The 27,631-nt window shown below is 41.7% G+C and overlaps 1 protein-coding gene across 10 annotated transcripts in view; it reads left to right on the forward strand.

Annotated features, from left to right (window-relative positions):
* CAB39L (calcium binding protein 39 like) overlaps window positions 1-27,631 on the forward strand; it is a 159,561-nt gene that overhangs the window by 11,544 nt on the left and 120,386 nt on the right. For 6 of the 10 annotated variants that reach the window (XM_059684594.1, XM_059684604.1, XM_059684596.1 and 3 more), the window contains exons 2-3: window positions 16,181-16,259; window positions 17,384-17,457. The gene's annotated coding sequence lies outside the window, so the exon portion shown is untranslated. The remainder of the gene's footprint in view (window positions 1-16,180; window positions 16,260-17,383; window positions 17,458-27,631) is intronic. The other 4 variants (XM_059684597.1, XM_059684599.1, XM_059684601.1 and 1 more) reach the window with 1 other exon arrangement.

A 27,631-nucleotide genomic window follows, 5' to 3' on the forward strand; every position in this document is an offset into this window, starting at 1 on the left:
TGTGACCTGATGGAAAGAAAACATTTCAGTTTTAATCTTTATTGAAATAGAGTTTTTCTCCTTAAAATTACCTTTGTGTTTATCAGAAAACCAAATTAAGAACAATTTATCTGTTGTATTCAATTTGGCCTGATGTTTGCATAAGCACAACAAGAATGGTAAGTGATTATCTTTGCCAGAATTTCATGATTGAATCTTAATGTGCCCCATAGGGCCAGGAAGCCAAGCTATCCAGCTGCCATCAGGCCTGCCTACAGTATTTGCTGAGTTAGGTGAATCCCTCACCTGTAGAGACTCGACCTGGGCCCACGCTCTAGGCTTTAAGGCCCATCTCAGTAGCCCTCCTACTCATCGTGGCCCAGAGTGCGTGGGGGTTCCGCAGGGACGCAGAGACGTCCTTATTGCTCCCCTTCTACTCTGACCAACTGCCAGTGATGGTAGGGCATGACGCTCCAGCGCCAGCCATCTTCAGGGCTCCCAAGCAGGATACCAGGCTTTTCCTGTGGCACTCTTAATGGCTTCAAGTCTTCAGAGTCTAGACAGGTCTCTTTAAAACATGATACGCCAGTCAAAGTTTTTGGTTAATAAAACCACTATTAGGAACCAGTCTTATTGAATTTATGCAAAGAAATGTATTGCCATGATTTATTAAGCACTGCTAAATTTCGGAGGAATTATATAAGGAGAAAAACATACTGACCTGCTCTAAGATTTTCTGATTTTCCTGCCAGTCCCTTTTCATGGACTCTTCAGAGTAATTGTCTTTAAATGGCAAGAAGAAATTTACAACGTGTCTATATTCAGATAGACAGTCACAGCTGTCCCTGTAGTAGGGTTTCCCTTACTTGACTTGTTCTCTTGGAACGGACTAAAGGAGATTTATTTCTTTACAGGGTTTTACATGTCACAGGACCTCACAGGGTCGGTAATTCCTGTAACAGAGGGCTAGTGTTCACCACTTTACTAACCTCCTCTGTTCTAAACAGGCCTTCCCCAGTTTCCTACAGTTGAGGTTTGTGCCACCTCTGACATGGGCATGGTCACACAGACCGACAAGACAGTATACAGGTTGCTAACTGTCAACTGTCTCTCAATAGAGACCAAAACCTAATGGGTATTTTTCTTTGCCCAGTTGGGCACTTGCCCTCTCGGCAGCTAGGCACCCTCTACTTTTGAGGTTCACCCCACATAGCCCTCTTCTAGGACAGCTAACACATAGCCATAACAATGGCCCTCAGCGTGGGAATCTGGACACTTGCCAGTTACTCCTAAAGACTACCAAAGACTGTAGACCCATCACTGGTTTACAGCAACTGCTGGCAGATACAGCTACATTCAAACCTGTAAGAGAATCAAAGGTTAATACAATATATTAATACAATGAAACATAATATTGGCACTATGGCCACTTCAGGCAACTAAATCTTCTGTTATTATACAGTTTTTTGCAGGCCACTGTCAGGGCTGTGCATTGCGGCCAGTTCTTCTTTCTAGCTATAAACTCAGTCTGTCCAATTTCCTTAAAATGTATTCTGGCACAGGAGAAAGTTGTTTTGCTGTACACAGGTAGCTTAACCCCTATACAACTGGGCTTGAACCTCTGCCTAGCAAACTGCAGTCTATAAGTTCAATATGCAGCCTCCGGTCCTCCTAACCCAATGAGGTTCTGGCCAGTCTCTGAGTCAGACTCCTCCTCTCTTGGAGAATTTCAAAGTCCTGATGGCTCCCAGGTCCAGGGAGAGTGCCCTTTTCTTTGCCCTTTGTTAACCCTGTTTATTAGTTACAGGGCCCAGCTTTCCTTGTCTTCCCACCAGTCCCCTCTATGGCAGAGCAGCGACCAGGCCCCTTCGAAGGGAGTGCACTGGAAGGGGATATCAGCCCCTTCTCTTCCAGCAGCAACAGGTTCTAAACCCTTTCAGCACATTTGCAAACAGGGAGCTTTTACTAGCTCTATCTGCAGCTTTCATAGATCCCAGGCTTGCTGCTCTATTCCTGGGGCTGTAGGAAGGCTAGTACCTGTCACTGGCTTCTGGCTTAACTGCTGTAGCCTGCAAGCCAAAGGCCCAAGTCTTGTATTGCTTGTTGTAAAACACTCATTACTCACTGGGCAGCAGCAGGGCAGCTCTAGTGTCAGGTAAATTTATGCTGTCCCCCACTTTCTTGCTGCTGCTGCTGCTTTTTTCAGGGCCACTGCAGGCAGCTTGGGCATCCAGCCCCCCTTCTTTGTCCTGGCTCTCGGGGGCTGAGTCTGCCTAGCAACCAGTTCTAAATCGCCAGGGTGGCTGCAGACTTTAGCTCCATTTCCCCTCCACTTCGCTCCTGGGAGTTTAGTTGTTTTTAATGTAATAAACTAGGGCAGAGAAAGATTAATTGTGCTTACAGAAAACTTGCGACCTTGAAGTCAGTTGATAAGGCATCTGCTGGTAAGCTACAGACGAAACCCTTACGCCTGCATAGTGGTCTGTAGCCAGTAAAATAACTGCCGACACCTGCCCCTATCTCTCAGCCCAGGGCCCGTTGCTTTCCCCCACAGATTTTTTCTCTTACTTTTGATCTCTTCGACTAATCCCCCTGTCTCCCAGTCCAGTTGTTTGTCTCCCTTTAAACAGTGGGAGTTTCAGAGAAAAGCAGTCCTCCCTCCCTCCGCCTTCACCCTCTCTCTCTCCTCTGAGGTGACGAGGGTCTGCAGTAACTGCTGGCAGTCATCCCACGTGGGTAAAAAAAGACTGACTCCAGCAGAGAGATCAGACCCTGAGGGTTCTGAGAAAAAGAGGGATTTGATTCTTCCAATTATACAAATCACTAGTTGAGAAAGGGACATAAATCATGAAAGGCTGGCTGTCTGGGCCCAGGTCCGGTGGCCCAGCCTGCCTCAAGGGCAGGAGAGGCGCTGGGGCTGCTGGCCCAACACCCCCAGAAGCTCCATATTCTGTTCCCTGTCTAGTATGGGACGGACTGAAGGTGTTGGAGGATGACAAAGCCCCTCCCACCGGTGGGTCCGGAGGGAAGACAATTGGCGTCGGGGGAGGTAGGGGCTCCGGGTCAAGAGCTGGTGGCGTGGCCTGGGCCTGAGGCCGGGGCTCACCCGGATCTGGCGCCGGGGGACCATAGGGGGCAGCAGACTAATGGGTTGTTCTTCCTGCTCTCCCTAAAGGACCAGGGGAGCCTTTCCCTTCTGGGGCCCGGTCAAAAGAATTGTCTGTCTCTGTCCTGATTTTCCCCTCGGGAGGCAAGCCCTCATCCACCGGGGTTTCTTGGACAATATGTCAACCCAAACCTGAATATAAGGAATTTGATCAGGATGCCCTGGGCAGCCGTATATGACATAATCGACCCGGTAGGCAGTGGTCAGATCAAAAGACCCTGCATCCGGCCACCCCACCTGGAAAGTGGGCCAGTCCCGTTCACAGAATCGCTGTAAATTAAAAGCATTAACATCATATCCGTAGCCTCCGGCTCTCTTCTTGAAGTCCTGAAAATTCTTAAGAAAACATTGCAGCGGGGAGCACACAGAAGCAGACAACGACTGTCCCATTTTGACAACAAACACCAGACAACAAACACTAGAAAACAAACACCAGACAGACAAGTCCTGTGCGGTGGCCACCGTCGTGGGCACTGGCTGGAGTCGGGAGGTAGTGCTGCGTCCAGCCCTCCCCTTGACTCCCCTGTGAGATCTCGCCCCAGGCGCCTCCTTACCTCCTGCAGGATTTTTTCAATAAGTCTTCCCCGCTTGCCTGGTGATGGATGGGGGAGAGCCTCCTGTCCTAGATAGGGGGTCCCTCTCTCCTCTACCGCCGGGTGAGAGCCTCCTGCCCTAAATAGGGGGTCCCACTCACCCCTGTCGGGTATCTCGCTCCGGCCTGCAAATGTTGTGGACCAACATTCGCGAGAATAAGACCACCAACTCCAATTAGGTCCTGAACAGCAAGCGAGGATTTATTGAAATTGGCCAGTGACTGCCACAGGCTTTTTTCTGTAACAGCCCCGAGCTTTCTGTTCTGCGAGCTTTTATCCCCAGAAAACACAAATGTCCTTGATTTACAGTTACAAGGGTCTAATCAGGACCTTGACGCTGTCTGGGAGTGGGAGACTTGGAGTTATGCCTAGTTACCCACCCTTGACCCCGTCCTTGTTAAAATTTTTTACTGACATTCAGTTCATCACAGTAGGCCCTTTTTCTTAAAAACACTTATATGAGTCCCGTCCAGTGTGGCTTATTTGGTTGAAGCATTGTTCTGCACACCAAAAGGTGGTGGATTTAATTCTGGTAAGAGCACAAAGCCAAGTTGTGGGTTTGATTCCCCGATTTGGGCACATACTAGTATGTATGGGAGGCAGTCGATTGATATTTCTCTCCCTCTCTTTATCAAATCAATTAAAAACACACACTTATATGACATTGTATTATTGACAAGGTCCACATTCCTCAACTTGGAATTTGTATTAGTTATGATACAGATTTGGCTGCTGTGACTGAGAAAAGAAAAGTATTTTTAAATATTAAAAATGTATTTCTTCCATGTGTAAAAGAATGAACTAATGAGGTAGCTTTGCTACAAAAAGTTGTCAGAGACCTAAGCTCCCTCTAACCTGTTCCTCTGCCATCCTCATTATGCAGCTGCATCTTAGGAATCAAGATGGCTGCTTCACTTCCTGCCATTATATGCTGGGTGCTTACATTAAAGGTTAAAATGTATTAGGGTAGGCCCTATCCGGTTTGGCTCAGTGGATAGAGTGTTGACCTGCCGACCAAGGAGTCCCGAGTTAGATTCCGGTCAAGGGCACGTACCTTGGTTGCAGGCTCCTCCCCGGGCAGGGCTTGTGCAGGAGGCAGTCAATCAATTTTTCTCTCACATCTGTGTTTCTCTGTCTTTCCCTCTCTCTTCCACTCTCCCCAAAAATCAATGGAAAATATCCTTGGGCGCGGATTAACAACAAAATGTATTATGGTAGCGCATACAGACTATTTGTAAGTGGTGGTAGTGTTGTAGGCAGTGGGAACTGCACCAGGTATTACACTGGTGGGATCAGACTGGACCTGGGTTCAGCAACCTTGGTACTTGAGTTCTGGTGAGGAAAGCATTCAGAGCCAAGACCCAAACTATAAGAGAACATTTACTTGGTTAATCACAGAAGTAGAAAAAGTAATTCCTAGAAGAAATGGGCTTAGTAAACAAGTTATAGAGGCAAAGGAAGGGCCCTTGAAGCTTAGGAGTGAGGAAGCTGGTAAAGAGCCTGGGGTGGGGAGTGCAGAGGGAAAGGCAAGAGTATGCTCCCTGGAAGGGGAGCTCACTGGGGCCTCTGTCCTAAGGGTTTTAAGGGTGGAGATTTTAGGGGAGGTCCCAGGGGAAGATCTCAATAGACTATTCAGCAGCTTTCCAGGTGTGTCCTTTCAGGGTCTAAGTCTCCACTGATTGACTGGGTGGCACCAGGGCAGGGGTCATGATCCAATGCAGTTGGTCCTGAGGACATCCATGGGATTGCTGGTCTGGTTTTGTTACTTTCTGGGCCTGAAGCTGAAATACAACTGGGGCCTAGATGATATCTCTCCAGAGGAAAGGTCAGGGGGTCCAATCTGTAGGACAAGAGATATTCTAAGGGAGGAAAGTTCACCTTGAGAGCAAGGTCCCACCCTACAATTGTCCTTTCCTAGGCACCTAGGGCTTCCTACTCTGGTGACCTTTTGTACCTGGCCCATTGTCCTTGCTCTACTCATGTCTGTCTAACTGCCTAACACAATAGGAGTAGGATTTTTGTTCTCTATCTTAATATTCATAAAGGTTTTTTTTATATATGCTTTAAGTAACAATTCCATCATTTTTCATTAAATCCCTTCCTCAAGATGCTTTTTTATTGATTTTAGAGAGGGAATGAGAGAGAGAAACATCAGTGTGAGAGAGAAACAGTGATCAGTTGCCCCCTGTACGCACCCCAACTGGGGATGGAACCACATCCTGGGTTTGTGCCCTGACCAGGAACTGAAGCTACAACCCTTTGGTGCACGGGACTATGCTCCAACCAACTGAACCACACTGGACAGGGACAATTCCATCATTTCAGTTATGATTTCATGAATTTTTGATGGTTCTGGTAGGTTTCTGTATTTGTGTTTGGGAAGAGTAAGGTTGGTACCTTGTGGCCTATTATTTATAACTTCAGACCTAGGGACTACTTTGTACTTACACTATCTCTCTGTAAAAATGAATGGGAACATATCCTCAGGTGAGGATTAAAAAAACAAAAACAAACACCCTAATTATATGACCTAGTAGTCCCTCTTCTAGGGTGAATTTTATCAGCAAAATAAGAGAGCGCCATCAGCTTCCCTTTCCTGCTAGCAATGGCATTATCAGTTTTTCTTTTTATTATATGAGATATGTAGTGGCATCACATTATGATTTCAATTTGCATTTGAAATCATAATAAGACACCAATATTTAAAAAAATATATTTTTATTGATTTCAGAGAGGAAGGGAGAGGGAATTAGAAACATCAGTGATGAGATGGAATCATTGATCAGCTGCCTCCTGCATGCCCCACACTGGGGATTGAGCCTACAACCTGGGCACTTGCCCTGACTGGGAATCAAACCATGACCTCCTGGTTCATAGGTCGATGCTCAACCACTGAGCTATGCTGGCCGAGCGATGCCACTATTTTTATATGCTTTTCTCATGAAATGTGAAATAAAAACCTGTTAGAAATTAGATGAGCCCCCAGAATCAGGGGTCCTGGTAGAACACACAGCATACTCGGGAGTGAAGCAGCAAGGCAAATATCTTTACTTCTGCAGAAGGGTCGGTACCTACACAGAGTCTGGCAGCACATACACCGAGTGGGCGGTCCACTGGGTTTTTATACCTGATGCACCTGATCTGTTCCTCACTCTTGATTGGAGCTTAGGTTCACAGTCTTGCACCATTGGCTAAAGGAGAACAGGAGGGGTTGACCTCTGTTGTTTCAAAATGGTGGCCCACAGGAGAGCGGTAAGTCATGTGAGCCAAAATGGCAGTTGCCAAGTCACACAGAGCAAAATGGCAGCTGCCTACACTCCCTTTTTTGACAGAAAAGATTATTTGTTTATTCTCAAAAACCTATAATCACTTCTCTGCAAATGTTGTATTTGTAATCACCAAAAACTGGAAACAATCCAAATGTCTCTCAACTGAAGAATGGATTTTTAAAAATTCAATATGTCCATACATAACACAGGAATGAAGCTCTCAGTCCAGAATAACACAAATATTTGGGAAAACGGACTCTGGTGTAACTATATATTAAGTTAAAAGAAAAAAACTTCAAAATGAGCCATCATATAAGGAAAACACATAAAAAAATGTGACCATAAAACAGATGAAAATGGTAATATATTTCAAAATAAGTCAAGAAATTAAGGAAAAGATTAAACCTTTGAAGAACCATACGAATCATAAATTAAAGGAGCTTAGAAATGAGATGACTAGGCCTTAAAGGAAGTAAAGGAAAATTGACAAGACAGGCAAAGAGAACCAAAATATATGTATTAGTTACCCAAATGTAAATCAAAGCACATTGGTGATGGTTACATAACATTGTGAATATACTTAATGCCCCTGGATTGCATACTTAAATGCACTTAAAAGGACAAATTTTGTGTTCTCAAAATAAAAAATATAAGCCAATTCTGGGCAGTGTTGTTTAGTTGGTTGGGTGTCCTGTGCACCAAAGGTTGCCGATTTGATTCCAGGCCAGGGCAGATGCCTTGTGGGCTCGGTCCCCAGTAGGGGGCATGTAAGAGGTAGCCAATCAATATTCCTCTCATATTGATGTTTCTCTCTCATCCTTCTCTCTAAAAATCAATAAACTATTCTTTAAAAAAAATTATTTAAAAAAATGAAAAAGTAATGGGACAGAACAGCTATTAGAATTATAATTCAAGAACACTTGATGTTAGAGAATGTTTAAATCTGTATATGTTGAAAGACACTGTGAATCTGGAGAATTCAACCCAGAACAGTTAACACTGAGGTGTATTTTTATACAATGCTTTTTAGAAACACAAAAATTCCTTTTGTATCCATGGAAAAAAGATCAATTCAACTGGGAAAGAAAATTAGATTGGATTAGATTTTTAGCAGTAACCTATTTTATGCCAGATGATAAAGCAATATTTTAAAAATATCCAAGGAAATAAATATTTCCTATTTCGACTGTCTTTCAAGAATTCAGGACATTGTCCAATTGGCATGGCTCAGTGATTGAGTATTGACCTATGAACCAGGAGATCAAGGTTCAATTCCCAGTCAGGGCACATGCCCAGGTTGCAGGCTCGATCCCCAGTGGGGTGGTGTGCAGAAGGCAGCCAATGAATGATTCTCTCTCATCATTGATTTTTCTATCTCTCTATCCCTTTCTCTATGAAATCACTAAAAACATTTAAAAAAAAATTCAGGGTGTTATGCCCAGATTTCAAGACCCCCAAAGACAGACCACTAGGGAGCCGAGTCCGATGCAAAAGCAAAGAGCCTTTATTCAGGCCCAGGCTTGGTCCCTCTGCCTCCATTGCCGGCGCAGTGGCAAGATCACACACACACACACACACACACACACACACACACACACACACACACACGAGTCCCAAGAGAACAAAGAATTTATAGCACTTGGGGTCGAGGGGTGGGGGCACACTCTTACCACTGATTTGGCCGATTCTGGTTGGTTGAGTGAGGGCTGGGGGCTAGTGACGCAAGGGCAGGGTGCAGCTAGGGTCTGGTTACACAAAGACAGGGGAGGTGGCTAGCATACTTTTGGCCTTGGGCTAGTTTCCCTTGCATTCCCATTGCCTGAGATAAGGGCAGGCTGAGTAACTGATACATTCTGCGGCTTTTTCTTGGAAAAGGAGTTAGGGACACAGCTATCAGTCCCATTCTGTCCTTTCACAGGGCATCAACAAACATTTATAAACATGAGAAAATTCAAGGAATATTGTTCCTATAAATCCTTCCTGAAGAATATACCAGAGAACAGATTTCAGACAACCAAGAAATGATTTCAGAATCTTCAACATTAGGCCAAGTGGTGATCATTGAATATGTTTTTCGTAGCACTAAGATTAAAAGATGGAAATGATGATAGAAAGTATGTAAGTGTTATGTAGTGTGACAAGATAGAAATACTATAACCCACACACACAAAAAAAAAATGGGAGGGGAAAGGAGAGTAAATGAAAAGTATAGTATAGTGGTGGTTTTCCTCTTAAGAATTATTTGTGAGGAAAAGGGTAGTACTTGAAGCTGATTGATGGAAACTTAAACATACTTTAAGTATACATACTTTGACATATAAGATAAAACACTAATAAAAATTATACCAGTGATCAAAAGTAGGTGGCGGGGGAGAAAGAAAGTAATAAAAAGTTACTAATTTTGTTACTGCTAATAGCAGGGAATTAATACTATCTTAAGAGGGGGAGGGAATGAACAGTATTACATAAAGATGTCACTATAGAATTAACCCCAAGAACAAATTACACAACTAAACACTAAAAGAAACCTCTCCTAAAAAGAGCAAATAAAACAGACCACATAGTGATATACACACATTCTCTATACTTGTGTGTACACAGACAAAATTAATAGGACATGAAATATCACAACACCAAGAATATACCAGGTTAATAAACAAATGGGCTCAACATAATGATTGCTGTATACAGAAGACACAGCTGTATAAAGCATAAATAATAAAGTGGATTAATAACTTTAATAATAAAGGGAAGGGTAAAGATATATCAGATAAACGCAACTTTTTAAAAATCAGAGTTCATCATCGTGGTATCAGACAAGGCAGAATTTAGCTCAAAAAGTTGAAGAATATTTTATAGGTTAAGGGTTGCATTCACAATATTTTTTTTGAAATGTCTATCAAATGAGATATCAACAGCTCGCATAAAATAAAAATTACAAGAGATGTATGAAGAAATAGAAACCTGCTAAGGGGACTTTAACACCTCTCAAAAATAAGTCCAGTTAAGTGGAAAAAAAAATTAGTCACAGTATATAAACAGTAAGGTAGTTCTCACATATTTATATTAAAGATCCACAAATAGAGAATACATATTTTCAAGTGCACAGGGGAGTGTTATAAAAAATTGTATGTTATACCACAAAGAAAACCTCAGCTCCAAAAACTAAAATAATCAAACGAAATTCTGACTACTTGCAATAAAACTAGAAAATGAATTTAAAATATAAAAATTGACTCCAGGTTTCTGTAGGATGATGACAACTCACCTTTGAAATACCATACAGATCTATAAAGGAAGCAGATAAAAGCACCACCACCCTTGCCTAACAATATCAAATTATGAGTATGTAGGGAAATAAACTGAAATGTAGCAGAGCAAGCTATGGAACCTATGCTGAAGTGGCAAGTGAGGTTGAGATTGTTCAGAACAGGAGAGGTAAGCATGAGCTAGGGTCAATAGAATGCAGATTAACTCAAGAAAAAGAAAACTCCACCCTAAGGTGGGAAATACCAAGAGGTTTGGGAGCTGTTAAACAAAAGGAAGGGACTTGAAAGTGCATGGGACCAAAGAGGCAGTTTCAGAAAGGCACTGCTTATGGGAAAAGAGGATGACTTGGAAGAGGCATCAGTTACCTAGAGGCTTGGTGGTAAAGAGAAAGAAGAGGTAGTAGAAATTGGAGAAACAGAAGATAGATCATACTTTCTCCACCCCCACACCCAAAAGAAGTCACTGATTTAAAACACTATACTTTTATATACCAACACAAAGTGCTATTGAACTAAAAAGTCCACTAATTCTTCCAAATCCATCACTCCTGTTTATGTACTACTATTATCTGGTTTAGGAAAATAAAAACACTCAAAATGAACAGAAAATGGTAGACAATATCCATGTAAAGTTACTTTAAGTAGGAAACACAAAATGAGAGTCAAAATATTTCAGTTGATGAAGTCTCCCCCAAAACATCCAACTACAGAGCTAAAGAAAACTACAGAACAATACTATTAAGCAGTAAAAAGTAGGATCTATTACCCTTTGAGAGCATGGAGGGACCTGGAGATTATTATGCTAAGTGAAATAAGCCAATCAGAGAAAGATAAATATCATATGATCTCACTTATATATAGAATCTAATGAACGAAATAGGTCCAGAGACATGGATGCATGGAACTGAATGACAGACTATACAGGGGAGGGTGGTGGAGCGGGAAGAAATTTTAAAGAACATATGCATATATGCATAGCCCGTGGACACAGACAATAGTATAAGGTAGGCCTGGGGTGGAGCCTGGGTGGAGGAGGACAAAATGGAGGGGAATAGGAGACATAATGCTAACAATAAGTTTTTTTAAAATTGTCTTTTAAAATTAAGCTAACATTTAAGGTACCTGAAGAAAAATAAATTTGATTGAATATAAAGGGCATTGAGGAAAGACAAACAGGAGAATGAAAATTAAATGAAGAAAGGTAAAAAGTGACAGAAAGTGATTGATATAGACAATATGTAAAATTAGAGTTCCTAGGAAGAAAAACAATAGTAGAGCTAATCTTTAAACTTCAATCAATGAAAACATTCTGGAAGTAACAGAAGACTTGCATCTACATATTGAGAAAGCTTGTTGTGTATTGGAAAAGTTGGTCCAGAATGGTCAACTCTATGAGTCATGTCCTGGCAAAACTATTGGACTTTGAAGATAATGAAAAATTCCTCTGGGTTTCCAGTCATAAAGAAGAGGTTAGCAACAAACTTCTCAACAGCAACATACAAACAAGACAGTTATGGAACAAATTTGAAGTCTATGAAATTGTAAGCCAATGATTTTATAACTATGATTCAATCCCAGAAAAAAATAACCATGCTAAATGCCACCTTAATTAACAAAAATTTCATGATGAAAATGCCATGACAAAGTGGAAAGACATATTTAAACTTATACCACAAAGAGGTAATCTCAATGAAAATAACCTAAAAATCAAGGCAAATGACTATCAACCCCATAGGAAAGTGGGCTAAAGAGATGAAAATAGAGTTCACGAAAAAAGAAATGCAGATGACACAAATATAAAAGATGTTGAACTTAAGTCATACAAAGAGAAATGCAAGTGAAATCTGTGCTAAAAATTATAGTTACACTAAAGCCTTTCTCACCAAAATCCAAAAATATACAATAGGCTCTATAAATTATGAGGAAACAAGACACTTTGAGGCATTGCTGGTAAGGATATAAAAGTCCAGGAGGGAATTTGGCAATATCCAGCGAAATTTTGTATGCAATTTATCCTTCAACCCACCATTTAACTTCAAGGAATTTGTTCTAAAGATACACTAGCATCCTATCTAATAAAAGAGAAACATGGTAATTGGCATACGACCGCTATCCTTCCCATTGGCTAATCAGGGAGATATGCAAATTAACTGCCAGCCAAGATGGTGGCCGGCAGCCAGGCAGCTTGAAACTAACATGAGGCTTGCTTGCTTCAGTGACAGAGGACTCCAACGTTCCCAGCCTGCCGCTGCAGGCCTCTGAGCTGGCAGTTTGAAACATAGTTACAAAAATAGAAGCTAAACACAACCCCAGAAACCAGCTTTCAGCCAGCCGGGATCTCAGAACTAGAGTTGATACAGAGTTTCGATTGTAGAACCTAAACAAACTGGATACCTGCCTTCAGGAGCGGAGGCCTAAGAGCTGGAGCCTCAGAGCTAAAGCTGGCTCAGAATTAAAAAAAGAAAAAAAGGAGCAGTTGGGAGCTTCAGTCACCCGCCAGCCTGAAAACAGCCCTCAGCCCCTCACCCAGACTGGCCAGGCACCCCAGTGGGGACCCCCACCCTGAAGGGTGTGTGACCAGCTGCAAACAGCCATCATCCCCTCATCCAGGCTGGCCAGGCACCCCAGTGGGGACCCCCACCCTGATCCGGGACACCCTTCAGGGCAAACCAGCCAGCCCCCACCCATGCACCAGGCCTCTGTTCTATATAGTAAAAGGGTAATATGCCTCCCAGCACCGGGATCAGCGGAGCCGCAAGGTCTCCCAGCACCGGGATCAGCATGACAGGGGGCAGCGCCCAAACCCCCTGATCGCCCTGTGGCTCTGTGTGTGACACGGGGCAGGGCCACAACCTCCCTATCGGCCCTGCTCTGTTCCTGACAGGGGAAGGCGCCCCAAACCCCTGATAAGACCTGCTCTGTGCCTGATAGGGGGGAGCTCCCCAACCCCCTGATCTGCCCTGCTCTGTGGGTGATAGAGGGTGGCACCCCAACCCCCTGATGGGCCCTGCTCTGTGCGTGACGGGGGAGCTCCCCAACCCCCTGATGGGCCCTGCTCTGTGCGTGACAGGGGGCGGCGCCCCAACCCCCTGATTGGCCCTGCTCTGTGCGTGACGGGGTGGCACCGCAACCTCCCCATCGACCCTGCCTTGAGTGTGACGGGGGGCGGTGCTCCAACCCCCCAATTGGCCCTACTCTGAGCGTGACTGAGGGTGGCATCACAACCTCCCAATCTGCCCTGCTCTGTGCATGACAGGGGGCGGCGCCCCAATTCCCCAATCGGCCCTGCTCTGAGCCCGACCAGGGGTGCACCTAGGGATTAGGCCTGCCCTCTGCCACCGAGGATCAGGCCTAAGCCAGCAGGTCGTTATCTCCTGAGGGGTCCCAGACTGCGAGAGGGCACAGGACGGGCTGAGGGACTCCCCCTCTCCCCCAAGTGCACACATTTTTGTGCACTGGGCCTCTAGTCTACACTAATAAAATACAAACATGCAAATTGACCGCACCTTTGCCACACCTTAAGCCACGCCCACCAGCCAATCAGAGCGACTATATGCAAATTAACCCAACCAAGATGGCAGCCGGCAGCCATGGAGTTGAAGCGACAGGAGGCTTGGTTGCTCCAGTGATGGAGGAAGCCAAGCTTCCCGCCTGCCGCGGCCGGCTCTGAGCTCCACTGAAGGCAACAACATTTCAATTATAGAAGGTAAATGAACCCCAGAATAAAAAAAAAAGAAAAAAGGAGAGGCTGGGAGCTTCCGTTGCCGGGGGACTTGGCCAGCCTGAAAACGCCCTCAGCCCCTCACCCAGGCTGGCCAGGCACCCCAGTGGGGACCCCCACCCTGAAGGGGGTGTGACCAGCTGCAAACAGCTATCACCCCCTCACCCAGTCTGGCCAGGCACCCCAGTGGGGCTCCCACCCTGATCCGGGACATCGTTCAGGGCAAACCAGCTGGCCCCCACCCGTGCACCAGGCCTCTATCCTATATAATAAAAGGGTAATATGCAAACTGACCCTAACAGCGGAAAGACTGGGAATGACTGGTCACTATGATACACACTGACCACCAGGGGGCAGACGCTCAATGCAGGAGCTGCCCCCTGGTGGTCAGTGCACTCCCACTTGGGGAGCTCTGCTCAGCCACAAGCCAGGCTGCCAGCTGCCAGTACAGCGGTGGTGGTAGGAGCCTCTCCCACCTCCTCAGCAGCACTAAGGATGTCCGACTGCAGCTTAGGCCTGTTCCCTGCTGCCAAGTTGAGATCCCCCGAGGGCTCCTGGGCTGCCAGAGGGATGTCTGACTGCCAGCTTAGGCCCAATTCCCCAGGAGCAGGCCTAAACCAGCAGGTGGTCATCCCCCAAGGGGTCCCCGACTGCGAGAAGGCACAGGCCAGGCTGAAGGACCCCCTGGAGTGCACAAATTTTTGTGCACCGGGCCTCTAGTAAAATATAAAAGGTTAGTTATAACAGCATTACTTGTATTAGCAAATGATTAGAAATAACCAAAATGCCTATTAATGGAGAACTGATTAAAGTACATGCAACAATGGGACTATCTCCAGGTAGACTATCTCCAGGTAGATGGTGTCCCTTTCAGGTCACTCGTTTCCCCAGAAGTCATAAAGAGATGTAGAAAGGTTCCATATACCAATATAGAATGACCTGCAGAATATATTATGAAGTAGAAAAAAAACCAAAGGCACAGAATAGTATATAGAGTCATCTGTGAGTATAAAGAGGTAATGGGAAAGGTGCCAACAATGGAAGAGAGATTGCTGTAAATATAACTTGTTTATATAGTTTTGATCTTAAACATGTATATTTACATATTCAAAAATAAAATTAAAAGGTAGAAAGAAGAAAAATTTAAAAAGGAACTGAAACACATTTACAGAACTACAGTATTTTGGTGACATAGCACATAAGAAAAGGAACAATTTCTAGTGATTTTAGAATATAGATTTGGGGCTGTGCCTTAATGGAGTATATTCAGTAATATTGTTGTATTGCTATTTTTAAAGTATTTTATGTATATTTTTGGGTAAAATAAGTTGCAAAAATTTGGTAATTGTTGAATAAGGTCTTAGAAGTTTATCAACTTTTTATTTGATATATCAACTTCTATATCAACTTTCTTATAACTTAAATTTAGTCTGGAAAGTCCTTTGACAGATTGAGTAAAGTGGGAATGAAGTACAAAATTACATAATAGGACAGCTAACATGATAGAGTACATGTTATGTGGCAGGAATAGTGCTGTTCCTGCTTTATAGTGATACTAGAGGCCCAGTGCACGGATTCATGCACATTGAAAAGAAATTAATTAGAAGGTGGCCGATGGGATGGGACTGGGTGAAAAGGGCTGGACATGCCCTGGAGCCAACCTCCCCTGGTCCCTCCCCAGCCAGCTGCACCTGGGGCAGCACCGGAACTCAAAGGGTGTCTGCAGAGTGAGCAGGTCCCTCCGGCTGGTGGGGTCCCTCCGCCTGGCCTGCGGGGATTGGGCCAAAACCGGCTCTCCAACATCCCTGGACGGGTCCCAGAGTGCAAGAGGGCACTCTGCAAAGTTGCTGTCACTCAGCAGCTCCTGCGTTGAGTGTCTGCCCCCTGGTGGTCAGTGCGCATCATACCCACTAAGCTGTCGGCCAGTTGGCTGGTCACTCAGACTTTTTTATATATAGATAGCTTTTGCTGCTATATCATTAGGCTTTTGCTGCTACCCATTAAGACTCATAATATTGGCCCTGGCCAGGTAGCTCACTTGGCTAAAGTGTTGTCCCAATATGCCAAGATTGCAGGTTTAATCCCCAGTTGGGGCACATACAAGAACCAACCAATTAATGCATATATAAATGGAATAACATATTTATGTTTATCTCCCTCGCTCTGTAAAAATCAATTTAAAGGTGGAAGGAGGGCGAGAAGAGATTAATCAAAGAATTTATATGCATACATGCATTGCCCATGGACACAGACAATAGACAGGTAAAGGCCTGGGGTGGGGTGGGAGGCGGGTGGAGGGAGGTAAAGGGGGGAAAATGGGGACATCTGTAATACTTTCAACAATAAAATAAATTTTAAAAAAGTTTTTTCAAAAGGTAAGTAGAAATTTTTTAAGTTAATTTAAAATAAATTACTATGCAGCATGAAAAAGATAACAGAGAGCCTCATATATTGATATGGAAAGTAGTTAATATATATTGTTAAATTTAAAAAGCAGGTCATCAAGCAGTATAAAAAAGTCAGTTAAAAAAAAGAGACTCCTGATATTTTCCTATGAGGTTTAGAGCAGTTGAGATTTAAACGAGATCTATATGATTCCAAAGCCAGTGCTTTTTCTAATACATTATTGCAGGATGTACATCATATATTGAGAAGAAAGAACATAAAAAACTAAATGTTCTATTTAAACCTGTAGTTGCTGCTCAGAAAATAAAAGATGCAGAACCAAAGTTAGTGGTTTGTCGTTCTTCATGCAAGAGCAGTGAACTAAAGGAGAGCAGTGTATGTTTTCTCTTGTTTTGATGGGAAATTGTAAACACACACACTGACACACACAAGTCCTTATATTGATTTTGGAGATAAAAATTTTACAAAGATTTTATTCATGACTGAAATTATTAAAAGATATGAGCTAAAAGTATGACAAAGCAGAAAAGGAAACAAAAACCAGTGGGCATGGGTTTTCATGATGTTGTTAAAAGCAAAACGCCCTTCAAAACTTCTCTGTGTGACACTTCAAAGCTCTTCTAAGCTTTGCATATTCTTTTCATACTAGTTTAAATGTGTGTTTCCTCCTGTAGAAGATGAGGGCTATGTAGACTTGAGAGGTGCTAGAGTTTCCCTCACACAGCCCACACCTTCACATTTCTGCTTCCTCCTGATGATAAAATATTTGCCTTTAGTTTACGTACTACTTTTTAAAAGATCTAACACTGGAAGTTGTTGGGGTAGAGAGATATTTCTATTTTAATTTGATTTATCTGTATAAGATTATTATAGAAATTTAATTTTATAATTCTACTAGTATATACCAGAAAACAAAAAAATTACGATGAATTTGCTGTAAAGATTTTCAAAATTAATTTTGAACCTTTTTCTTTTTTCAGAAGCTGTGTTGGTCAGTGACTTTGTTGAAGGCTGAGAGTTGAAATGAATTTGTAGATGACACACAATTTCTAAGGTAAACTAATACAATAGTTCAATCAAGATTGTAAGTGCTCTTGACAGACATGTAGACTATAGTAACACACTAAAATAAAATGTATCAAGAATAAACATAATACCGATTTAAGTTTTACAAAACAATTGCAGAAGTATTAAATAGACTTCCATTTCTGACAATATGATAGGCTACAGATCTGTAAACTACTGATTCAATTGATTCAATATTTTAAAAACACTTTATAATAAATAGATGAACATATAAGAAAATAACGGAAACTTTCTGGGGCTAGAAACAAAACAAGTACATTCTGTGAGGTAAGCAAGTGCTAAAGTCACTGAATACTTTGGGAGTACCCATGGATTTCTGTTGGCATAGAAACTTGTACATGGAGAGAAATGGGGACTGGTGAAAATTCCTTAGATTCTATAAAGTGTAGGGGGCCTGATCAGAGACCGTTTTGGAGAAGTGTACAGCCCTAGATAGAGTTAAAATCTCCCTAAAAATTCCTGGTTACCAGCTCACACTAAACTATACAAGTAGAGTTTTAATTTAAATTGGACTTGGGTCTGTAATGCTCTTTGGTACCTGGCAGGAATTATCACAAATTAGCATTACAATAGGTTCACAATACTTTTTAGCATCCTATAACATACAGGGTGGGGCGAAAATGGGTTTACAGTTGTGAGTACGAGAAAACGCAGTTTATTCTTGTATTAATTATTGTAGTCTTTTCCATATGAATAATTGGAAGCCTATTTCCTCACCCTGTGTATATACATATACATGTATTTTATGATGTAGAAGTAATAGTCATTTCTGCTATAAAACTTGTTTTGAAAACAGAAATTTGATCTAACATGATTAATATGTTAGGGAACAGTATGAGCATAATGCAGATTTCTCATTTGCCCTTGTGCAGTTTCATTCATGAGAAACACTACATGAATGCAGAAAACCATCCAATTGAACCAAGCCACAAGGAATACACAAAATACCCATATGCACACACCTACAACACCTACTAGCCATCTCATTGTACCACATATTAAATGTTACATCCATCCATATTTGATGTTAAAACTTTCCAGCTGATTTCAGATAACCCTATTTCTACTGTTTCAAAATAACACACAAGCTACAACTCTTCTAATACCCACTTTCACAAGCAATGTCAGGTCTATTTCAAGATGAAGTGCCATACTTATTGTAGTATTTATATATTTTCTGACCATTTAACATGTGTAAAACTTTGCTACTGTTTTTATTGGTTCCTACCTTTTTTAAAAATATTTTTATTGATTTGAGAGAGAGAGAAACATCGATGTGAGAGAAATATCAATCTGTTGCCTCCATCAGGCACCCAACCCAAAACCTGGACATGTGCCCTGACCAGAAATCAAACCAGCAACCTTTTGGTGCATGGTATGATGCTCAACCAATTGAGCGTACTGGCCCGGGAAGGTTCCTACCTTTTATAAAAAACTAGAGGACCGATGCACAAAATTTGTGCATGGGTAGGGTCCCTAGGCCTGGTCGGAGATCAGGGCCGATAAGTGGGGCAACCAGCGTGGCAACCAGGGGGCCCCCTCTGACACCTGCCTTGTCCGGCCTGATGCCACCCACTCACCAGCCCCACCCCCCACCACTGCGGTTGGTCGCCTTCTTCAGCAAGGTGATTGGGGGGCCCCACGGGCATCCACCTTTGCTGACCTGGGGCCTGCAGGCTGGGGGCAACTCCTGCATTGAGTGTCTTCCCCCTGGTGGTCAGTGTGTGTCATAGCGACCAGTCCTTCCATCAGTCGTTCCACTCTTTGGTCAATTTGCACATTAGGCTTTTATTATATAGGATGTCTCTGACAAAGTTTTTGAGTATTGAGCTCTAACCCCGTATACCCCATAATTCCTTTGGTTCTTATTGCATGATTTTATGTAGCATGGTGATTTTTGGCAAAACCTGACTATACATGTTTATTATAGATCATTTGAGAAACATACATGAATACAAGAAGAAAATGATCACCAATGATCCAACATTAACATTTTTGTAATCTTTCCATGTCCATATGGAAGGAAATGTTTATGTAAAAAAATACAATAAAAATTTGAGGCACATATTTTTTATTAAGTTTAGCATCTTGGATTTTTCTAACGAGATATTTTATAATAAACATATCCTCATTTCTTTAAATATTTTTAAGAACATGATCATGATATTCTATATAGATGAATGAGCTACACTCAATGTTTAGCAGGTATGCTTAATGCCCTATGCCTATGCTGGTTGTGTGGACAACTGCTTTGTCTGGTCAATGCTCATGCCATATATAATCCTTCAGAGTATTATAGTATGATCCTTTGTATATCTGTGATGTCTGTGGTGACTTCTCTCTCATTTCTAATTTTGTTTATACGAGTCTTTTCCCTTTTTTCCTTAGTCATGGGTTTGTCAATTTTATTCATCTTTTCAAAGAACTTGTTCTTAGTTGTATTAATTTTTTGTGTAGTCTTTTTGTTTTCTATTTCAATCAATTCTGCTCTAATTTTTATTTCCTTCCTTCTGCTGACTTTGGGTTGTTTTTGTTCTTCTTTTTCTAGTACTTTAAGATGTAAAGTTAGGATGTTCACTTGTGATTTCTCTTGTTTCTTGAGATAGGCCTGTAATTATAGAAAACTTCCCTCTTATTACTGCTTTCACTGCATCCCAGAAGTTTTGATATGTTGTCTTATCATTCTTATATGTCTCTATATATCTTTTGATCTTACCTTTTATTTCTTCTTTGACCAAGTTATTTTTTAGTAGTATGTTGTTTAATCTGTAAGTATTTGTGGGGTTTTTTCTTTTTGAGGTTGATTTCTAATTTCAAGGCATTGTGGTCAGAGAATATGCTTGTATAATTTTAATCTTCTTTAATTTGTTGATGTTATTTTTGTGACCAACATATGGTATATCCTTGAGAATGTTCTGTGTGCACTGGCAAAGAATGTATAATCTAATGTTCTATGATGAAAGGCTTTGTAAATGTGAATTATGTCTATTTGGTCTAGTGCCGTGGTCAGCAAACTGCGGCTTGCGAGCCACATGCGGCTCTTTGGACCCTTGAGTGTGGCTCTTCCTAAGCCTTAGGAATACCCTAATTAAGTTGATAACAATGTACCTACCTATATAGTTTAAGTTTAAAAAATTTGGCTCTCAAAAGAAATATCAATTGTTGTACTGTTGATATTTGGTTCTGTTGACTAATGAGTTTGCCGACCACTGGTCTAGTGTGTCATTTAAGGCCAATATTTCTTTAATGATTTTTTGTCTGGATGATCTATTTAGAGCTGTCCATGGAGTATTAAGGTCCCCAAACTATGATTGTATTTTAATCTGTTTCTCCCTTTAGTTCTGTGAGTAGTTGTTTTATATATATGTATATAATTGTTTAAAGTATTACAAGTAGTAGTACATATGTCTCCTTTTTTCCCCCTTTGACCTCCCGCAAGCACATGCCCTCACGTCCCCACCCCCAGTGTCTGTGTCCATTGGTTATCCTTATATGCATGCATACAAGTCCTTTGGTTGATCTCTTACCCCTCCCACCGACCCCAGCTACCCCCGCCTTTCCGCTGTATTTTGACAGTCTGTTCAATGCTTCTTTGTCTCTGTATCTATTTCTGTTCATCAGTTTATGATGTTCATTATATTCCATGAATGAGTAAAATCATGTGATATTTATCTTTCTCTGATTGGCTTATTTTGCTTAGCATAGTGCTCTCCAGTTCCATCCGTGCTGTTACAAATGGTAAGAGTTCCTTCTTTTTTACAGCAGCATAGTATTCCATTTTGTGCATGTAACACAGTTTTCTAATCCACTCATCTACTGATGGGCATTTAGGCTGTTTCCAAATCTTAGCTATTGTAAATTGTGCTGCTATGAATATAGGGGTGCATATATCTTTTCTGATTGGTGTTTCTGTTTTCTTGGGATATATTCCTAGAAGTGGGATCACTGGGTCAAATGGGAGTTGCATTTTTAGTTTTTTGAGGAAACACCATACTGTTCTCCACAGTGACTGCATCAGTCTGCATTCCCACCAGCAGTGCAAGAGGGTTATTTTTTCTCCACATCCTTGCCAGCACTTGTCGTTTGTTGATTTGTTGATGATAGCCATTCTGACAGGTGTGAGATGGTACCTCATTGTCGTTTTGAGTTGCATCTCTCGGATGGTTAGTGACTTTGAGCATGTTTTCATATGTCTCTTGGCCTTCCTTATGTCTTCTTTCGAAAAGTATCTATTTAGGGCCATTGTCCATTTTTTGATTGAGTTGTTTATCTTCCTTTTGTTAAGTTGTATGAGTTCCCTGTAAATGTGGAGATTAAACCCTTATCGGTGATAACATTGGCAAATATGTTCTCCCATGCAGTGGGCTTTCTTGTTGTTTTGTCGATGGTTTCTTTTGTTGAACAGAACCTTTTTATTTTGATGTAGTAAAAACCACATAGTCATATCAATTGATGCAGAAAAAGCATTTGACAGAATCCAACACCCTTTCTTGATAAAAATCCCTCAGCAAAATTGCCGGGGTCCTGCCCCAGCGGGTCCAGGGGTCCCCAAAGGTGTGGACGGAGTCGGCGAAGAAGGAATGACACAGAGGCAGCGTTTAGTTAATCAGCATGGTTGGGTTCTCTTGCCTGGTTCTATTGCCAGGTTCTATAGGTTCTCCAGGCAGGTCCAGTCACCAGGTTCTAGTCAGGCTCTCCTGCCAATCTCCACAGTCAGGTTCAGTCCAGGATCCCCTGCCATGCTCTCTTGCCAGGCTCTGCCTCCAGGCTCCGAGACCAGTCCCTGTCCAGGATCCTCCGGCATGCTCTCTCCAGCGAAGTTCTTCTGTCTCCAGACTCCGTGTAGGTTCTGTCTTCTGAATTCTGTCTCATGAGTTCTGTGTTCTAAGTTCTGTCTCTTTCTGTCTTGTTACATCTGTATTTATACCAGTTGATTCAATCCTATCAATCTCTATTACAAAGGTTAGGGCGTTTCTTATCTCCATTCCAGGGAGTAAAGATTATGTAGCTTAAGCATGATTGTTCATAGTTAAAGTGATTAGTTACCCGCCTGGCACTTAGTTGAGGGGTTTTATTCCCTCCCTAACTTCAGGGGAAAATCCCCACCTGGGGATTCAACCTTTCTCGGAGAGGTGACCTTGGTTAAAACACAGCGCCAAGAAGGTGAGCAAACATATTAAGAACTGTATGCCATATATTCCAGGTCCCTTGAAACAGCAAGGATGGACCGGCTCCCGGCAAATTCCCCCTTTTTTATTTTTTAAAAGCAAGCATTAAAAAGAAAAACCTCAAATGCTCTCTTATATCCATTTTAAGAGTAGGATTGGCGCTTTCCGCTATTACCTGAGTCCTGATCTATCACCCCAGGGAGAGCTTGCCAATCCTGCACTTCCCCGGGGTGGAAAGGCTGCAATGGGGTTAAGGATAAGGCTCCTTGGGCCTACCTCCTCCCATGCCTCTACATTTACCTTCCCAGCACCTTTCCTTCCTCAGAAAAGCATGGATGTATTTCTTGTATAAAATGTTCCATCTGACTGGGAGTAACCTTAACTCCTCTGCTAGCAAGCCTATGTGTTAACAGATCAATACAGAGTCTTTTTTCTTTAGACTCAGTATGGCACATCTTCTCAATCTAAGTTCTGTACTATCCACCTTCTTACCCTATTTATCCTCTATAGGGGGGTCTGTAGCACCCTGGTGGAGTCCTATCCGTCCCGAGTGTGGGGGTTTTCAAGGGGGGTGGCTTACCTAAGGGAATCCTGTTCCAGGGATTCCCAAAGGTGTGGACGGAGTCGGCGAAGACTATCCACCCTCTTCCTACGGTGGAGTCCTATCTGTCCCGAGTGCGGGGCGCTTACCTAGGGGTCCCTGTTCGGGCGTCATATGCCGGGGTCCTGCCCCAGTGGGTCCAGGGGTCCCCAAAGGTGTGGATGGAGTCGGCGAAGAAGGAATGACACAGAGGCAGCGTTCAGTTAATCAGCATGGTTGGGTTCTCTTGCCTGGTTCTATTGCCAGGTTCTATAGGTTCTCCAGGCAGGTCCAGTCACCAGGTTCTAGTCAGGCTCTCCTGCCAATCTCCGCAGTCAGGTTCAGTCCAGGATCCCCTGCCATGCTCTCTTGCCAGGCTCTGCCTCCAGGCTCCGAGACCAGTCCCTGTCCAGGATCCTCCGGCATGCTCTCTCCAGCGAAGTTCTTCTGTCTCCAGACTCCGTGTAGGTTCTGTCTTCTGAATTCTGTCTCATGAGTTCTGTGTTCTAAGTTCTGTCTCTTTCTGTCTTGTTACATCTGTATTTATACCAGTTGATTCAATCCTATCAATCTCTATTACAAAGGTTAGGGCGTTTCTTATCTCCATTCCAGGGAGTAAAGATTATGTAGCTTAAGCATGATTGTTCATAGTTAAAGTGATTAATTACCCGCCTGGCACTTAGTTGAGGGGTTTTATTCCCTCCCTAACTTCAGGGGAAAATCCCCACCTGGGGATTCAACCTTTCTCGGAGAGGTGACCTTGGTTAAAACACAGCACCAAGAAGGTGAGCAAACATATTAAGAACTGTATGCCATATATTCCAGGTCCCTTGAAACAGCAAGGATGGACCGGCTCCCGGCACAAAATGGGAATAGAGGGGTCATATTTCAACATAATAAAAGCCTGATATGACAAACCTACAGCCAACATCATACTCAACGGGCAAAAACTAAAACTATTTCCCCTAAAAACAGGAACAAGACAGGGATGCCCCCTCTCACCACTCCTGTTCAACATAGTTCTGGAAGTGCTAGCCATAGCAAGTAGACAAGATGAAGAAATAAAAGGCATCCAAATTGGAAAAGAAGACGTAAAACTGTCCTTATTTGCAGATGACATGATACTGTACATAGAAAACCCTGAAAACTCCATCAAAAAATTACTAGACTTACTAAATGAATTCAGCAATGTAGCAGGATACAAAATTAATGCCAAGAAATCTATGGCATTTTTATACACCAATAGTGAATTTACAGAAAGCGAGATTAATAAAACAATCCCATTTACCATCGCACCAAAAAAAGTGAGATACCTAGGAATAAACTTAACTAAGAAGGTAAAAGACCTGTACTTGGAAAACGACAGGACATTGATAAAAGAGATAGAGGAAGACATAAACAGATGGAAGAACATAGCATGCTCATGGATTGGTAGAATCAACATCATTAAAATGTCCATACTACCCAAAACAATCTATAGATTCAATGCACTCCCCATTAAAATACCAATGGCATATTTCACAGACCTAAAATGAACTCCCCAAAAATTCATTTGGAAAAAAAAAAAAAGACCCCAAATAGCTGCAGCGATCCTGAGAAAGAAAAAAGTAGGTGGGATCTCAATACCAGATATCAAGCTGTATTACAAAGCCACTGTTCTCAAAACTGGCACAAGACAGACATATAGGTCAATGGAATAGAATAGAGAACCCAGAAATCGACCCAAACCACTATGCTCAATTAATATTTGACAAAGGAGGCAAGAAGATACAATGGAATAAAGACAGTCTTTTCAATAAATGGTGCTGGGAAAATTGGACAGATACATGCAAAAAAATAAAACTAAACCTCCAACTTACACCGTACACAAAAAATAAACTCAAAATGGATAAAGGACTTAAATATAAGACAGGAAACCATAAAAATATTAGAGGAATTCACAGGCAGCAAATTCTCAGACATATGCCGAAGCAATTTCTTCACTAATACAGCTCCTAGGGCAATGGAAACGAAAGAGAAAATAAACAAATGGGACTACATTTAAAAAAATAGTATGGACATTTTAATAATGTTGATTCTACCAATCATGAACATGGCATATTCTTCCATTTGTTTATGTCTTCCTCTATCTCTTTTTTCAATGTCCTGTAATTTTCTGAGTACAAATCTTTTACCTCCTTGATTAAATTTATTCCTAGGTATTTTAAATTTTTTTTGTTGCAATGGTAAATGGTATTTTTTTTTTACTTTCTTTTTCTGTGAGTTCATTATTAGTATATAAAAAAGCCATCGACTTCTGGGTGTTTATTTTATATCCTGCTACATTGCCAAATTCATTTAGTAAGTCTAATAGTATTTTGATGGAGTCTTTAGTGTTTTGTATGTATAATATCATGTCATCTGCGAATTATGACAATTTCACTTCTTCTTTTCCAATTTGGATGCCTTTTTTTCCTTCTTCTTGTCTGATCGCCATTGCTAGTACATCCAGTACTATGTTGAACAGGAATGGTGAGAATGGGATCCCTGTCTTGTTCCTGTTCTTAGGGGAAATGATTTGTTTTTGCCCATTGAGTATTGATGTTGGCTGTAGGTTTGTCATATATGGCTTTTATTATGTTGAGGTATGATCCTTCTATTCCCACCTTGCTGAGAGTTTTTATCAAGAAAAGGTATTGGATTTTGTCAAATGCTTTTTCTGCATCAATGGATATGATTATATGGTTTTTATCTCTAAATTTGTTTATGTGGTATATCACGTTTATTGATTTGTGGACATTGTACCATCCTTGCATCCCCGGAATAAATCCCACTTGGTCATGGTGCATGATCTTTCTAATGTAATGTTGGATTTGATTTGCTAGAATTTTGTTGAGAATTTTGGCATCTATGTTTATGAGGGATATTGGCCTGTAATTTTCTTTGTATTGTCGTTATCTGGTTTTGGGATTAGAGTAATATTGGCTTCGTAGAAAGAGCTTGTAAGTGTTCCTTCCTCTTGAATTTTTTGGAATAGTCTGAGGAAGATAGGTTTTATTTCTTCTTTGAATATTTGATAAAACTTCCCCGTGAAGCCGTCTGGTCCAGGGCTTTTGTTTGTTGGAAGTTTTTTGATTACTGCCTCAATTTCCTCCATAGTTATCGGCCTATTCAGATTTTTTTATTCTTCCTGGTTGAGTTTTGGAAGGTCGTATTTTTCTAGGAATATGTCCATTTCTTCTAGATTGACCAGTTTATTGGAGAAGAGTTGTTCATAGTATTTTTTTTAAAGTTATGTTGGTTTTTGTTTTTTTTTCTAAATATATTTTATTGATTTTTTTACAGAGAGGAAGGGCTAGGGTTAGAGAGTTAGAAACATTGATGAGAAAAAAAACATCGATCAGCTGCCTTCTGCACTCCCCACTGGGTACGTGCCTGCAACCAAGGTACATGCCCTTGACCGGAATTGAACCTGGGACCCTTGAGTCTGCAGGCCGATGCTCTATCCACTGAGCCAAATGAGTTAGGGCAGTCATAGTATATTTTTATGATTCTTTGTATTTCTGTGGGGTCTGTTGTTATTTCGCCTCTTTCATTTCTGATTTTGTTTATTTGGGTCTTCTCTCTTTGCTTCTTGGTGAGTCTGGCTAGAGGTTCATCTATCTTGTTTATTCTTTCAAAGAACCAGCTCTTGGTTTCATTGATCTTTTGTATTGTGTTTTTTGTTTGTTTGTTTGTTTGTTTGGTCTCTATGTCATTTATTTCTACTCTGATCTATATTATTCCTTCCTTCTGCTCACTCTTGGCTTTTCTTGTTGCTCTCCTTCTAAATCTTCAAGTTGCAGAATTAGATGGTTTATTACCAGTTTTTCTTGTTTTTTGAGATAGGCCTGTAGAGCTATGAACTTCCCTCTCAGGACTGCTTTCATTGTGTCCCATAGATTTTGGATTGTTGTGTTTTCATTGTCATTTGTTTCCAGGATGCTTTTTATTTCTTCTTTGATCTCTTTGGTAACCCAATCATTGTTTAATAGTATACTATTCAGCCTCCAAGTGTTTGAATTTTTGTGATTGTTTTTATTGTAGTTGATTTCTAATTTTATGCCATTGTGATCTGAGAAGATGCTTGATATGATTTCAATCTTCTTGAATTTGGAGAGAGTTTGCCTGTGTCCCAATATGTGGTCTATCTTTGAAATGTCCCATGTGCACTTGAGAAGAATATATATTCTGTAGCTTTGGGGTGGAATGTTCTGAAGATGTCGATTAAGTCCATCTGATCTAGTGAGTCATTTAGGATTGCTGTTTCTTTGCTGATTTTTTGTTTAGAGGATTTATCCAGTGATATTAATGGAGTATTAAAGTCTCCTACTATGATTGTATTGCTGTCAGTCTCTCCCCTGATATCTCCAGAA

Source organism: Myotis daubentonii, chromosome 2 (assembly GCF_963259705.1).
Source record: "Myotis daubentonii chromosome 2, mMyoDau2.1, whole genome shotgun sequence".
Lineage (NCBI taxonomy): Eukaryota > Metazoa > Chordata > Mammalia > Chiroptera > Vespertilionidae > Myotis > Myotis daubentonii.